Source organism: Phaethon aethereus (genome assembly GCF_964289735.1).
Source record: "Phaethon aethereus genome assembly, chromosome: 9".
In the NCBI taxonomy this organism is placed as follows: Eukaryota; Metazoa; Chordata; class Aves; order Phaethontiformes; family Phaethontidae; genus Phaethon; species Phaethon aethereus.
In genome coordinates this window covers 3748313-3765143 of record NC_138585.1, presented here as the reverse complement: position 1 = coordinate 3765143, position 16831 = coordinate 3748313, and positions in this window count along the sequence as shown.

The window sequence follows — 16831 nt, the reverse complement described above, 5'->3', positions numbered from 1 at the left end:
CCGGGCTGCTCTCTAGCCACTCCTCCCCAAGCCTGTAGCGTTGCATGGGGTTGTTGTGGCCAAAGTGCAGGACCCTGCACTTGGCCTTATTAAACCTCATACAGTTGGCCTCTGCCCATCGATCCAGCCTGTCCAGATCCCTCTGCAGAGCCCTCCTACCCAACTTGGTGTCATCTGCAAACTTACTGAGGGAGCGCTCAATTCCCTCATCCAGATCATCGATAAAGACATTGAACAAGACCGGCCCCAGAACCGAGCCCTGGGGAACACCGCTTGTGACCGGCCGCCAGCCGGATTTAACGCCGTTCACCACAAGTCTCTGGGCTCGGCCATCCAGCCAGTTCCTCACCCAGCGAAGAGTAAACCTGTCTAAGCCACGAGCCACCAGTTTCTCCAGGAGAATGCTGTGGGAGACGCTGTCAAAGGCTTTACTAAAGTCCAGGTAGACAACGTCCACAGCCTTTCCCTCACCCACTAGGCGGGTCACCTGGTCATAGAAGGAGATCAGGTTGGTCAAGCAGGACCTGCCTTTCATGAACCCATGCTGGCTGGGCCTGATCCCTTGGTTGTCCTGCAGGTGCCCTGTGAGCACTCTCAAGACCAACCGCTCCATAATCTTCCCTGGAACAGAGGTCAGGCTGACAGGCCTGTAGTTCCCAGGATCCTCCTTCCGGCCCTTCTTGTAGATGGGTGTCACATTGGCAAGCCTCCAGTCTTCTGGGACCTCCCTTATTAACCAGGACTGCTGATAAATGATGGAGAGTGGCTTGGCAAGCTCCTCTGCCAGCTCTCTCGGTAGTCTCGGGTGGATCCCATCAGGCCCCATAGACTTGTGGGTGTCCAGGTGGTTTAACATGTCCTTGACTGCTTCCTCCTGGATTATGAGGAGTACATTGTGCTCTCCATCCCCATCTTCCAGCTCAGGGGGCTGAATACCCTGTGGATACCTGGACTGGCTATTAAAGACTGAGGCAAAGAAGGCATTAAGTACCTCAGCCTTGTCCTCGTCCTTGGAGACAATGTTCCCCGCCATATCCAGTAGGGGATGGAGATTCTCCTTGCCTCTCTTTTTGTTGTTAATATATTTGTAAAAACATTTTTTATTATCCTTTACGACTGTGGCCAGACTGAGCTCTAGCTGGGCTTTTGCCTTTCTAATTTTGTCCCTGCTTGACCTAACGAGATCCTTGTACTCTTCGTGAGTTGCCTGCCCCTTCTTCCAGAGGTGATAAACTCTCCTCTTTTCCCCGAGTCCCAGCAAAATCTCCCTGTTCAGCCAGGCCGGTCGCCTTCCCCGCCAGCTCTTCTTACGGCACATGGGGACCGTTTGCTCCCGCGCCTTTAAGATTTCCTTCTTGAAGGCTGTCCAGCCTTCCTGGACCCCTTTGTCCTTCAGGACTGTCTCCCAAGGGACTCTCTCAACCAGTGACCTGAACAGGCCAAAGTCTGCCCTCCGGAAGTCCATGGTAGCGGTTTTGCTGACCCCTCTCCTTACTTCACTCACAATTGAGAATTCTATCATGTCGTGGTCGCTAAGCCCCAGACAGCGTCCGACCACCACATCTCTCACCAGTCCTTCTCTGTTTGTAAACAGCAGGCCCAGTAAGGCACCTCCCCTGGTGGGCTCACTCATGAGCTGTGTCAGGAAGTTATCCTCCACACACTCCAGGAACCTCCCAGACTGTTTCCTCTCTGCTGTGTTATACTTCCAGCAGATGTCTGGTAGGTTGAAGTCCCCCACAAGAACAAGGGCCAGCAAATGCGAGACTTCTGCCAGTCGCTTATAGAATGTCTATAGATGAAAACCACAGAATATTTTTAAAAGAAATCATGATAGTAGTATAATGATCTAGTATACAGAAAACCCAGATTTAAGAGCTGCTTCAGCTGGTTCAGCCACAACCTGACAGAAAACGAACTCTAGTCCAGAGCAGGGACTCATGAGAAAGTTAGTTCCCATATATGCAAAACTACACTTGCATATAACTAAGCCATACCACACCACCACCATGATTTACATTTCCACCTGCAAGATCAGAGCACTCAGAATGGGTTCATTACAACTCGGGAAACAATATGGAGGAATGGATTTACTGAAGGCTTATGGATAATTACTGTCAACACATTTTTCATCAGTTTGTGGAAAAATCATTTTGGAACACAAGGCCACACCCAGTCTATAAACCTTTCTGTAGGCTCAACACCTGTAACTTACTTTGTAACTGCAGACTGGAGGAGGCATGGCTGAATGTTAACTTGATTGAGATCTTTGTATCTCTTGCAGTGACCATATCTTGATACCATTTAATTGCAAATAGTATAACATTATATGCTGTTACATTTTTGGCATCCTGTCAATCCCATGTCCGAGATAAAAGTGCCAGGATTCGTGATTTTTCTTAGAGCTACACGTGTAGTAGTGGAGATAACATTCTGTTATAGCTCAGTCTTATGGCAAGGTGTTTCTGCAAGTAGACTGACAACCAAATATTCCTGAAAGGTGAGTGACAGGAGGAGCTGATGCTGCCAGGAAAGGCACGAGAGAGTGTTGACAAAAACTAACAGTAATCATTGCATTTCATTCTGAGGTCAAGTTTGTTTAACTTCTGAGCAGTTGTGTTATGTATTCTTGAATGTTGAATCTTGTGTTGAACAGTGCAGACGAGATCTTTTGCATACCAATTTAAGTTATAAAAAAAGTTGGAATTAATGGACTGATGTTGCATTAATAAGCCCAGTCCTGGCAGATTACCAAGCTAATGCTATACTGCTGACAATGAGACTTGGTCAGAAGAATTTTTATGGCTAAAAAGTTAATTTGTTCGATGAATTGCATATTTTTACAAGCAATTACAAAACAGAGTTAGGCTAAGGATAATGTTATCTTATTACACTTACATACTGTAATTCAACATTAAAAGTTTCAAGGCTTTTGGATGCAGATGAGCATCTTGGCTTCTTGCATCCAAGTTCTGGAGCTTTTTTACCATAGTTAAACTGATGACTCACTTATGCTATGATCTTCAAAGTCACCACTGGTATTTGCCACAATTTGAAATCCATACAGTTTAGGATTGTTTCATCCTGTGAAGCAATGACTAAGACTTTGCCCTGTTCTTATCTAAGGTAATGTACCGGCACCATGACTGTCTCCAGAGAAAAAATGTTGTGTTATCTTATATCAAGTCAGTTGTGGCCTTTTTGTTACATTTGGAACTCTTTTGGGATGAGTCATGGTGCTTGTATCCCTCCAGTGTGTGTGTCAGTTGGCCTGGTGCTCAGAGAAAATTTTGAGAGTGGAAAGGGTTCCACTGATGACAATGATGGCAGGAGACAGCATGGTTCTGTAGTCAGAAAACAAGAGAAAAAGTTAAAATTTGTTGTAATGGCAGTGTTACCTGTGAGTGATAAAGGACTTTGGATAAATCGCTGTTAATCTGTGTCCATATTTCCATCTGTGAAATAAGAATAACAGCATATTAACTGATTAAAACGGTTTCAGAAATGCAGGTAGTCCTATTGCAATAATTCCTCCTTGATTCCAGCACCATTACTTGGAAATCTGCAGAATGTACCCCAGTGAATACCTGTCCTTTGCAGCTGTATTGAGTCACATCTCCTATTTAGCCTCTTAACTTTTTTCACTTGTGGTGTTTGAAAAAAGAAACAGGTAAAGAAGCCAGAAGGTGGGGCATGGCTCACAAACACTCTGCCTTTGGTCTCAACCCCATTCCTCTCCAGTGACTTGAATGACCTGGGTGGTTCTCTGTATTAAATTAGAAATAGATGGATTGTATCTATCACTTGTGGGCTAATAAGTATCTGCATAGTTGCAGGAGGCTCCCTGCAGTGGCAATGAAGTCTTTGAGATGCTGATACTGATAGTGGTATCTTAAAATCTGATTCACTTCAATCTCATCTTTATATAGACGGTTGGAAGGGAAGGAGGAATTGTCATGAATCTTTCCAAGGTGCCAAAACATCCCACACTTGAGGAGTGTTTTCACTAGGACTGAATCTGAGTGTTTAATGAAAAAGCTGACATGCCTCTAACATGGAATCTATAGGTAGGAAGCAAGTGGCGGGGAACAGGAATTAACTGCATGGATAATGCAATGCAAGCAGAAGATGAGTGAACTCAAAGAGAATTTGTGCCATGCTGTCTTCCCATTCCCTCTTCTGTTAATATACTTGTAAAACACATACTGTGTATTTTGATGCCTAAAAGGGAAAGGTCATTTGTCTTCAAGTTCCATGTGCCTTACTTATTTGTCTTGTTTCTGGCTATGCTCCCCTTGGAAACTACTTAAGCATCTGTGATAACAGCTACAAGAGAGCTTTGCTGGTAACAACCATGTTATCTTCTAGAGACTCAGCCTCGTGTGTGTGTATGGAACAGGAGATCTATTGCAGGTACCTGATGCATAGCTGTCTACCTCCCACAGCTCCCAAAATCTGCCTGGCTGGAGTAGTTGCTGCTTTGAAGATGAGATCATGTTTTGTGTTTCCGAGCTTGTGGGTCTTTGCTGATTCTTCATTTAGGCTCTCTTTTAGTAGTCAATGCTTGTAGTGCTTTCAAAGCTGCGTTTTGTTTCCTGGATCTTTTGTTTTCTGCTTTCTAAAGTGGAAATGAAGAGAGTTGTGTATTTCTTTATTGCAAGTAACTCATTAAACTCTTTTGAAAAAGATAGAAGTCAGTGTATGATGTTAAAAACTGGTGTAATGAGAAGTGTAAAGGGAGATTAATTATCTTATTCTATGATTCTTTCATAACTTGCCTAGAAATATTCCTGTTATTGATGGCTCTGAACAGCAACTATTCTAGCTATGATGATGGAGATGCCCACAGGAAATGCAAGCTGCATCCATTCTACAGATGACACAGTTCTGCTGTCACTGCAGGCAGCAAAGCTAACTTGATAAGAGGGATCTCTTGACAAAGGTCTTCTGTTGGCACCTGGGGTTTTGCTAAACACTGCAATATCAGCTAGAGATGTTTGTAATTTTCATGTTAGGCACCACTGTTAGACTGGCAAAACTTTGTAGCGTTGACTTACTGCAGTGCAGTGATGTTATTGGACATGGGTCGTTAGTTGCCACTGTAGTTTGCTGTTTTCCCAAAGTAGAACATTTGGTAAGTTAGTGGAGCTGGGAATCCTCTGCCAGTGCTAACCTTCTCTTCTGTGTAAATATTTGAGGTATAGTTGTTATAAAGTACGATGGCTTGCCTCTGCTTGGAAAAGAAAGCTTCTGAGACCAAGTAAATGGACAACGTATAATCTTAAATATAACTCATTTTTCCACCATAGCTTTGTTTCAGAAAGCAAATTAAGTCACTTCCAAGGGAATAACACACAGAGAACCAGTTTTATTTAGTTAGATTACTTCCATTTTAATATTTCCATTAGCTGTTTTAAACTTGGCACTGCAAAGTAATAAAATCCTCCAAATATTGACAGATAGAAAAGTAAATGCCACCCAGCCATGACAAGCTGTTTTTCAGCCAAGCTCCTAGGGAGGGAAAGGCTGGTATCATAATTTATTTATATATTAATAAGGCATATCATTTTTATGGCTAGTTATTCCCTTCTAGCAATTAAGGCAATGCTGATAAAATCTTCACTAAGTCAACATTTTTGTTTGTTAACTTCTGAAAATTCGTAGCTAAAAAAATCTTTCTGGCCTGCACACTGGGAAGAAAAGAATAAAGCTTCTCTTGTAGTGTGACTCTGAGTCAGATATAAATGGAAGAAAAGGGAAGGGTCAGCAGGGATGTACAGGCACCAGAACTGGCCGTGGCAGACCCCTGCATGGTTACTGCAGGTGCATGGCTGATGGCATGGTGAGGGTGATCTGTGCTGTCCTTCTGCCTATGGTCAGCAGTGCTACTGGAGCATCAGGGGCGAATATGTGAATGAGTTGCAGAGTGAAAGAATTTGGTCTTTCCTCTTAGGCTTTATATCTTTAATGTAAGCTTGACAGCTCATCTGTTCAGGTCTTGAGAATACAGCTGAGTCCATGTGTGGGCGGAGGAACAAAGGAACAAAGGGCTGGGTGAAACCTGAGAGACTTAATGCACTCAACTAGTGATCTTCTATGTTCTGCTCAGTAACGTCTAGCCACAGAGGAAAATTGACTTTTGCATATGCCAATGTCAAGGGCAAATTACCACTTACCCTGAGTTGAAAGATGAAATCTCTCATTTTTCGAGAGAGGGTCTTTACAGATACTAATTATGGACCCCACCCTTGGCTGCTTAATCTTTCAGTAGACTTAAAGTATTTAAATAATGAATATTTATGGATTTTTATACACACTAAGGTAATATTTTCTGAATTGTAAATATTTGAAAGATAGAACACATCTGTATGAAGGGACTTCACATTTTTACGGATTTGTCCCTCTCTGGATTTAAGGCTAGAACTTCGTCTGAGAACACAGCTCCATAGACGTTTTATCAACTGAGAAATTGCTCTTTTCAGTTGCAGTGTTTACCTGAAAATTACAAAAATAGGCATTTACTGTAAAGTATAAATGTTTTCTACTGTGTAATTACATAAGGAGACAACTAATCCGTGGGGAGGGCACACCTGGAAAAAGAGTCTGTATAGCATACATGGGGAGAACACAGTTCCTGGCCTTTGGACAGTGATGTTCACTCCTTCAGCAATGCTAGGAAAGTAGCTAATAATCTCAATTTTGAGTAGTGCACACAGTGTTTTGCTATATGTCCAGTGTGCCATGCTTTCTAGGAAGACATGTCATTCTGTTTAATATGATAATCCAGGCACAAATCTAAAAGTATGTGTGTATTAGTAAAATGTTTTAGCAAATTTTTTTTTTAAACCGTCTCATTACCTGCAGAAAATAAACACATATACTGGAGTGTCTGGCAAGATATACCTTTTCTCTATTGACAACAAAACTTGTGACTCAAATAAGGTGAAGAGTCTAAATATAAATGGAAATCCTGGGATAAACCTTGCAATATATTATGCACTTTCCAGCTGAGCAAACCTCCTTAGTAGCACTAAAAACTCTGACTTAATGTGATGCATATGCATGCAAAAAGGATGTCTTCTTTAAGTCTCTGTCTTCACTACTAGGCCATGAATTTCATCGCAGAACTGAGATGCTACTAAAACAGGAGTTGGTTTAGCTGTGGAGAATTTCACGGTGGTTGTTGGTTTTAACCAGCTAATTCAGCCTTTCTCAAGCTACGTAATCTTATGTTAACAAAACTGTATTTGGTACTACTTTTTTAACTAATTTAGCACTACTGGGTTTCCTAATTATAATTACTTTTCCTGATTATACTTCTTCCAGACTTTGCATTTGATTCTAGTAGTCACTATATTTTTAGTTTTTAATCAATTTTAAGGTTAGCTATAAGGGATCCAATGGATTCATGTACAAAGGGAAGGAAAGGCATAAAAGTGCCACCTCACTGCTCTGGAAACAAGTTTGGAAATATATTTTCTACACGCTGAATCCTTAAATTATCTCAACAGGCCCTGCTGACTTCATACGCTGAATTAATGAAACTCTGTTTAACCTGCAAATCTTATAGCTAGCAAAACCAAGTTATATTTTCATAGGCAAAACAGAACTTCATAAAACTACTGTTTTGTAATTTACTCTTAAGCCACAGTAGCTCAAGTCACTGTAGAACTGTAAAATATGATATGGCTTCGGTTTAGTAAAACAAAGTGAATGAAGTGTTAATTTGATAATTGTGTGGTTCATCTGAGTGCTAAAACACCATAGGGCATGCCTTATTCCATCATAATAAGCTACCTCAGGGGTGTTACGCTGGTCTCATGCCTTCAACTGCCCAAGAAGCACAGTAATGTGCAGTAAAGTGTGCCCAAAGGGCTTTGCTGCAACTGTAATGTAGGTTTCTGTGAGAGCTCTTTTCATTCTAGGAGATGGACTGTTTTGTTTTAACAATGCTTCAAAAAATATTTTCAGTAGACACATATAGCTTTGTATGTGGGGACAGAGTACCTATGAGGGAAGTAGAAACTACACTTATTTTTTGCTTAACGCTGTTTCTAAAGGTTATGACTTCATTCAGATACAAAAAAAATGAAAAGAGGGGTTCAGGAACAAGGCCTTTAACTGAATTATTAATAGTAAAAAGGTAACAATTACTTGTCATAACTAAGATGACAGTAGACAGTTTCCATTAGTTTTACAGGAAAGGCCCATAGAGGCTAGGCTGCTTCTGTTCCTCACTGGAAGGAGGTGAAACCAAAACAGCGTAGACTACCAACACCTTGTGATGGATCATGAAAAATTACAGGAAACATACTAGCAGGCAAGATTTGCATTCAGATTGTGGAGGTTTGAACCTTACTTCCAAACACAGATGACAGAAAACTTACCACCATGCTGCCCACCAGAATTGCTCTCATTGCATCTCAGCCTTTAGTATGACATAAGGTCTTAAGTCTGCTAGGCTATGAATCTGTGTAGCTCAAATGACTTTTTGTACTTCCCAATACCGTGAAAGGCAAGCATCTATTCTGGCATGAAGAAAAAATGCTGATCAAAGTGAGACTGGTATAGTATGCAGGGAAGTGTCAAAAGGTGGAGTTAAACTGCGAAAAAACTTCTTCCAGAAAGAAAGGATAAGCTCTTTGTCCATACTGCAGTCTCTGGAACAAATCACCAGCAAGCACAAGGTGAGAAACACGTGATGGGCGTAACTAGTTGATTTTTCACGAAAAAAAATCTGAGTTAAGTCATCCATTGCTTTACCGATTGCATTAGTGAAAACCTGGCCTTTTCCATATCCTGGCAGGCAGCTGCAGAAACAATGTCTTTGACCACCCTGAAATGCTCACCAGTGAGTTCCCTAAAACCTCATTGCATCAGCTAACCGCAAGATAGGTGCTTGAACTGTATGCTAGCTTCTCCCTTTTCCTTCTTTTTGAAAGAGAAAAGAACCAATTGAAAGGTCCACAGGCATAACTATCTGTGGCTGTTTTAAACTACTGAACTAGTTTAATGCTTCATTGCTGAAATGACCTTTTTTGGCTGTGAAAAGATCAAGAAGACTCAGACTAAATAGTGTATCTGAACTAGAAAGAACTGTTGTTGCTTACCCAACACATTGGGGAAGGCAGTGATAATACAAATACTGTTTGTAGTTTCCAGTATTTATAGGAGTCTGTGCTCCCACACCAAATGACTATTTCCTTGCTGATGAGACCCTTGCAAGCCAAACGCAACTTATTACTGTATTAAAATGACTGGCATGAAACTGTATTTTTCAGAGGAAGGAAGTGATTTGCTTGTCAGATGTCCATCTCTTCAACTGGAGATTTACATTCACGCTGGAATACCCCTAAGGATATAACTGTCACCAGGAATTCTAGCTGCAAATAATTTTGGCAACAAGTGTTAAAGCATTAAACTCCCAAGCAGCAACAAAACCTACGGTTTAGTCATCAGAGCTTCTACCAGTCACTGAAGTACCAAGAACATCTGTTTTGTGACATACAGCGTGCTGTCCATGGTCATCAGCTAATGCCTCTAAATTTCCTGTACCTGTAATAAAGGTTGTGTCAAAATCAATCCAATGCAATGACTTAAAGAAGGGCCAGGGAGAAAGCACCTGTTTGATTTTTAAAAGGAAGTCATACGGTTCTTTAAGGTGCTGGACAAAGAAGAGAGACCTAGTTGAACTGGAAATTATTTCCAGCTCATCTGCAAAATGAGAAAACTACATCTGCTCCTACCACTCTGTCCTCAGTACTAACCTTGAAGAAGGTATTCTTTCCAGTTATCATTTACAGAACCCTAGCATAGTGAGGCAGTGATAGCAGTCATAATATACTATTTCTAGCAAACAGTCTGTGTCTGCTGAAGTTTATGGCTATTCCAGGTAGGTGTGAGTTGAGCTCATGTTCTAGGCAAACAATGGTGATGGGCAAAAAATACCCGAACTTTTTTTAGTGTTGGAAACATGTTACTGATTGGCACATATTGGTATTGGATATAATTAGAAAATAGTTTTGAGTAACATTTTGGAGTATGCGCATATAAACATTTATCTACTGAGCCTTTCAGAAAGGGGAGGAAGTTGCATTTAAATTGTACATCAAAGACATGAAAGATAAAAAGAATTAGTTGGATGTTGGCCACCCAATTTCCTCTTACCAACATCCACTTGTCACTGTCCTACAAGAAGCAAGGGCAGAGGCACAAAGCATTCCTGTTTTCCTTCTTTAAGGCAGTTGTTCTCAAGCTTTGCCAATGAGCAAGGTCAGATTTCTCAGGCTGCAACCTCTTTCACATCTGAATTATGTTGGCAGATAGCCCCGGACAGAACCATTTGTAACAGAGCTCCTCAAGTTGTAAGGCCTTTTTCCAAAGTCTATTAAAGTCAGTGTGAAAGTTTTCACTGCAGTCTGTGGATTTGGTGTTGGGGTCTCAATAGGGAGTTTCTCTTTAAAAGCATGTTTTTATAGATGCTTATATCGTATTGGATGGAACCCATGGCAGTAGCCCAACACTTGAATTTTTAAACCAGCTGAAAAGTATTTGACATTTAACTTTAAAAGTGGGGTGAAATTATTAGTTCTCTTAATTACTTTGTTGACATTAGAAGTTTGATCTGAAGCTTGTTGACATTAGCATGACTTCACGCTAAATAATGAGTTTCTGGTTCTGGGAGTTAGAAGCATTTAAGCATGACTAAAATGGAAGTAAGAGACGAAAGGCAATAAAGATTTAGATTTTAATTTTTTATTATTTATAATAGTTGGGGGGGGGGGTTGTTAAGAAAAATCAGTATAGCTAGTGAGAACAGGAATATAGATTCAGCCAAAACAAAATTATGAAATTATTCCTTTTTATCATTTGATCCTTATATTTGGTAAGAAAAATGTTCTGTAAGGTCCAAGTATAAGGAACAAAAACGATGCTAGGGAGGTAGGATATTACTACAAGTATTTGAAGCTTGCACCAGGTTTTACAACTAACTTGTGAAACTGGTTTCTAAACGTGCTGTGAATGTGAAGGCAGAGAGCAGAGGTAGTGTGTAATTTGTTATTCTCTTTGCGGTCAATGGGAGTTGTGGCAGGATAAGAGCACAATGGTCTGGAAAGTAATTCATACCTTTTGACCCTTTTGTTAATATGCCTCTCCTTTTCCAAAACAGATTGAGGTATAATTGCTGCAGGAAGAATCATTAGTCTTATACAGCCTTTTAGAATTACTAGATTAAGTATTTAACTAGGAAAGCTGAGTGGTACTTCCTTGCAGTTTCCCTTCTTTTCCAGGAATCAATATTGATAATCCCATAACCTTGACTCAGGTAGAAACACAGGAAAGGAACTGTTGCGTGGAAGTAATACATAGTTGCGTACTTGGCTTTACTGCAACCTAGACTGTAGAAGAGTACGTCAATGAATAGTCCTTGCACAGAGCAACTCTGTTTCTACTGTAATATATCACTGTGTCATTAACCTTGGTAATATATGTCATTATAAGTTATAAGAAAACCTTTTTGATAGGAGTTCAAAGTAGATGCGTCATGGATTCTCTGTATTGTTTCATTGTGAATATCTGCTGTGAAACCTCATGAGTCGCCTCAGACGTTACTGTTATTTCTTCTACTTGGTACTGGTGGTGCTGATTCACATGTTATTTCTGTACTGTTTCTGGTACTTTTCTTGGCTCTCCTGTGTGGAAATGGACTAACATTCATTCTAATTCAATACAAATGTGAAACTGTGAAAACCCGCAATACTGTTCAATGCACAAGCTGTTTTTTGAAGGGAGCACTGATATGTGTAGCCTTAAGCTGATCTAAGGTATTAATTTATAATTAAGTATTCTATTTTGTTTTCTTTGTAAGAAGTGCTGCTTGTAATGAGTTGCAGATAGATGCAAGCTCTGGTAATCTGAAGTATTTGTAACTGCATTAGTTTCCAAACAGTTTTACTTTGCTGTTGTATGAGCTCTCCAAGACAGCACCTGCTCTGGACTGTACAGTTTGAGATCCAAGCATTTAACACAGGACACCCTGAAAATGCATTCATATTAAATTTTGTGCATATGTAGAGATCTATCTATATCGGGATATTTGCAACAGGAATTTGCACTAGTTTTCTTTCCTGCTTCTTTATCATGCTTAAGAGTGAAATAAGTCATTGCTTCAACTTTGATGTGTTAGTATTTGGACAAAAAAACCTGGATGAAATAGTGCAATTGTCATTTCCTTATAAAAGGAGAGCATGTCAACTTCATACAGATGGTAAGTGGAGACAAAATTCAACTTCCAACATATACTGAGGTACTGTGCAGCTGGCATATATTCCCTTCTAGCTTATTCTGTAAAAGCATTTGCTGTTCTACACTTCCTGTGTCGTCTCCCCTCACACAAGCTTGTGAGAAATGTCTTGCTGCCTAAACATGTAACACTATCTCACTGTGACAGTGGACATACTTCAGGGCTTCTGCTGCAGGGTGAACTTCATATTAGCCTTTCCTTACTACACTCACCGCAAGACCCAGACTTTTTTAAAACTGCATGCAGCAGTAGAAGAATGGAAGTCCATCCTTTCCTCAGTCTTTAACAGGGCCAGCTTCAAAGGATGATGTATTAACTGTAAGAATCAGCAAAAGCTAAATATTTTATAGTGAACCTGGATGAGATTAAATGGTTTTTCCTCATTTTATCACTTTTTTAACATTATTCTAGTTGGAACTTTATCAATGAACTGGTCATAGTATTTAAATTAAGCAAGAAAGAAATCAGAGTGTTGTCTATTCAAATAATGAAAATCTTTACAGCATGCAGTATGACATCTCATGATAATATTTCAAGACCTTGTTTTAGGGCTGAGTGTCTAGATAGCTGTGGAAAAGTATTTTAAAAAGACAACACAGGCAGGCAAGACTCATTCATGCAGAAGAGTGAATTACTGTCCTGTCAAAAAAAAAAAGTAAATAGTTTGAGATATGTAAATTTACTTTTAATTAGCATCACAAACTGCTGACATGACAAAAAACAGATGGTCAAGTGAGTGATAGGTGTACAGTGCAATTCTTATGGTGAGACCTGAGATTCCAGGTATGCAGTAGGGCTACCGAATCTAGTGCTTGAAAACACTTTAAATGAGTTTTTTTTTACAGTGGAAAAAGTTGAAACAAGTATAATTTTTACGTATCATATGTTGAATGGGAAACCATTACTGACAAAGCCCTAGTGTTTTCTAAAAACCATTTTCCACCTAAATCCTTGTTGTATTTCTTGGCAGGCTCTTGTAAAAATCTTGAGGTTTTTTTAAAAGTTAAGAACTCCAAATAGCGGATTTATTTGCCTTGCTTTTAAATTATTCTGTGTGTGAACAACTTCAGGTTTTTCTCCAAAACTACAAATGCTGGAAGTGTATATCAAATATATGTAATCTGATTATGGCCCAGCTCTTGACATCAAGGAATAACTTCCAAATACTTCACGAATCATTATAGAACCGGGATGTAACAATGCTAATCTAATCCTTTTTCCCATCTATAATCATAGAAGCCTGGATGCAGCGAAAGTACTGGAAGTGTATAGTGTGGACAAAGGAAGGGCTATGTAAGGGGTCATGCTTTTGTTGGCCATGCTCATGATTTGTTGGACATGGGCTAGTGATGTTGTATGGACAGCTTGTGATTTTGAATAACGTGTTTTTTCTCTGTGATGGCAGAAGATTGAAAAGATAAAGATGCAATTGAAATAATTGTGAAGTAATTCTTTACTAAATTGTGAAATAGATGTAAGCTATTTCTTGTCAGTGTTCAAGCTGATCACCAATCTATTGTTCTGGGTCACTTAATAGGAAGAAGAGAGTACATTGTAGAGGCTGTGCATGTTGAAGTGTGAATGCATACACAAAATATATGGAAGACGCTGGTAAGTAAAAAAAAAAAAAAAAAATTAATTTAAATCACATACAGTAGTTATTGTGTTTTCCTCTTAATAGTTGCATATTATCCTATGAAACTCAAACTATTTTATTCAGGGAAAAGAATAATAGTTCTAAGAGCAAGCCTGGAAAGAGCTTCTAGAAACCAAAGGTTGAGTATAGATCAAGCTCTTTGCAGAAACAAAAAATGTAAAGTTTTGTGACCTAGTTGTAAGAGCACTTAAGCATAAGTATAGTTCAGGTCTTCTGTGTAATCCCTTTGAATGTCACTCTGAAATTGCTGAACTGGAATACAGCTTTTTAGGCTACTAAATCCTTATTTTTCAAGAGGATTAGAACTTCCATATGTTCTAGGTTGGTAGCTGTAGTTTTCAGGTAGGTTATCCTTCTTCAGTTTTTGATTCCATGGCTGCTGAATGTGCTAGATAATTTTCAGTTCTAAATATGTTGCTGCACATATTACAAGTGAAACTCTCCTGCTAACTGTCTTGCCAGTATTTTCAACTCTCTTATCAATGCTTTTCAGAATAAGTTTTCAGGAAGAAACACAAGCAGCGAAGTCCTCTGTGACAATCCTTTGGACAAAGGAATTTATATGAAGTAGGCTAGAAAAATAAATTTAACATCTTGACAATTTGTGGAGTAATTAAAGCAAACAAAACACTTCTACCAAGAAGTAACAAGCTAGATCACATGGACTAAGAGTACATGAAGATATGTTGTGGGAAATTGTGAGCTGCTTCTGCAGAATGGTTTGCAGTTCTTGTCCTTTCTCAATAATGCTCTCATGGATGGGAAGCATGAATTGAATTACACGTGTACACACACCTCAGTGGATGTTTTACTACAAGATAGGATTTGTGCTTTTTTTATAAAGAAAACTTCGTGTTTCTGTCCACACTCCTGTTATCTCTAAGTTTCTGACCATTACTGGGTCTTGTTTTCTCAGTCTTACTTGGTCCAATAACCAGAATCCTACCACTCCAGTAACATTCAGTCCCTTTAGGGCTGTGGTGAGTGGCCTGGTAGGATTACATCAAGAAACAAATCCCTTTTTGTGTTAGCAGGGGTAGAAACTGAGAGTACACACTACCCAGCCTCAGTGCAGTGTTCCTGCTGATGAAACCTCTCAAATAGGCTGACATATAACTGACAAAAAGCTTTATCTTCCCTTTTGCAAGAACCTTTAAACCCCTCTTTTAAATAAAAGGTTATCTAATTGGTTTGACACTTGATTCACCTGTTCATTGAAGGAGTTCATCACTTTGGCCCAGTCTGATGGCTGCAAGGTAATGCTAACTCTCACTTGGGAGTGTGAATGAGATTCTGTTTTTTTATTCCTGGGCAACATGCTGTTACATTTATTGTGAAACCCCTACAATACCATTAATAGAGACTTTTAATCCTCATAAATCAAATGGTACTTTTATTTGATGTTTAAGGGCAAGTTAAGGCTATTAAAGTATCACTGAAGATAGTAATAAAAAACCCCAGCTGTGCTTCATAACCCATTTAAAGACCTGCAGAAAGGATTGATAATTATCCTGGCATTATAATAGCTTGATTTCTACAGGCTTTGCATCTCAACTTTATATTACTTTTGCATCAGTGACTTTTGAGGTGGTATTTTTAGGTTAATTTTTCACAAGATTTCAAAGTCTCATATTCAATGACAAGTCTCTACAAGTCTAAATAGGGTTGCAGTTCCCAGGGGGAGAATTGTTAGAAAAGAATTTGTGTGGTACTATCTTAACTGGAATATTGACCTCATCTGCATCTTGCAGAACCCTCTGGAGTCTGTCATGCACAAGCCTCACTCTTACCGATTCATGAGAATGATGCATGACAGAATTAACCCTTTGATGCTGGATCTTCTTGAAAGAAGAGACAATGTATGCTGGCTATGATGACAGATCAACAAAGACAGTAAATCTGCGAGAGCAGACCTTGGATACAATGAAAGGTCAGTGTCTTGCAACTCTGGGATTGTGACAGTTGGATAAAAAGAGAGCGCCATTGTGTGAGGGTGCGTAGGCTCATAAAATGGAATCAAAATGAAAAATAGGTTAAGTGGCTTGGAAACAAAGAACTCAAACTTATTTTCATTTTCTATTGTCCTGTAGAAGTCCAGCTCTGTAGAGAAAGTATATACCTATTTTATGCAGGGCTGAATAGTGATGCTTACCTTACCTTACCCAAGTCAGAACTGGAGACTAAGGCAGCTGGAGATTTGTGTGCAAATAAAGAAACAGCCTGCAGTATCAAAGTTTTGACAAGTCTGGAAGAAATTGGTAGCGATTCAGATGGTGGGACTGATAGCTTTATACAGCTTTTCAGATTAAAGTTCATCTTGTTTGATGGTAAAGCTAAAAGTTCTCAAGGCCCCGCTCCTCTTTTCTAGTACCCGGAGCTTTCCAGTCATGCTGAAGTATTTTTGGGCTCTTGCAGTTGGTCCCCATTCTTTACCCGGTTACATCCACTGGGAATTGTCAATCTAGAAAATTGATAAATGAAGCAAGCCCTTTGCTGACATTTCTCCTTAAAAAAATCTTGCCCATTACGAGTCAGTCCTTGCAGTTAACCATGTTGGGAATTGTGCAAGGTGAAACAAACACAGAGTACCGCTGGCCCTATAAAGAAATATAGAAAAGCTTATTTCTTCATCTGTTAAGTAGCAAATAAAATTATTCATTAACATAGCTGTAAGTCCAGCTATCAGAACGCTAAGAGCTCATGTGGATGGCAGAGATACCATGCTCTTCAATGCATGCCATAAACTCACAATGCTGTGTAAGGCAGTAAAATTGCTAAGGAAACAGCAGCAGCTTCCCAGATCCTAGTGTCATTTATATCCTTTGTGGTATCCTTTCCATTATATCAACTGCTGACAAAGCTGATATGGA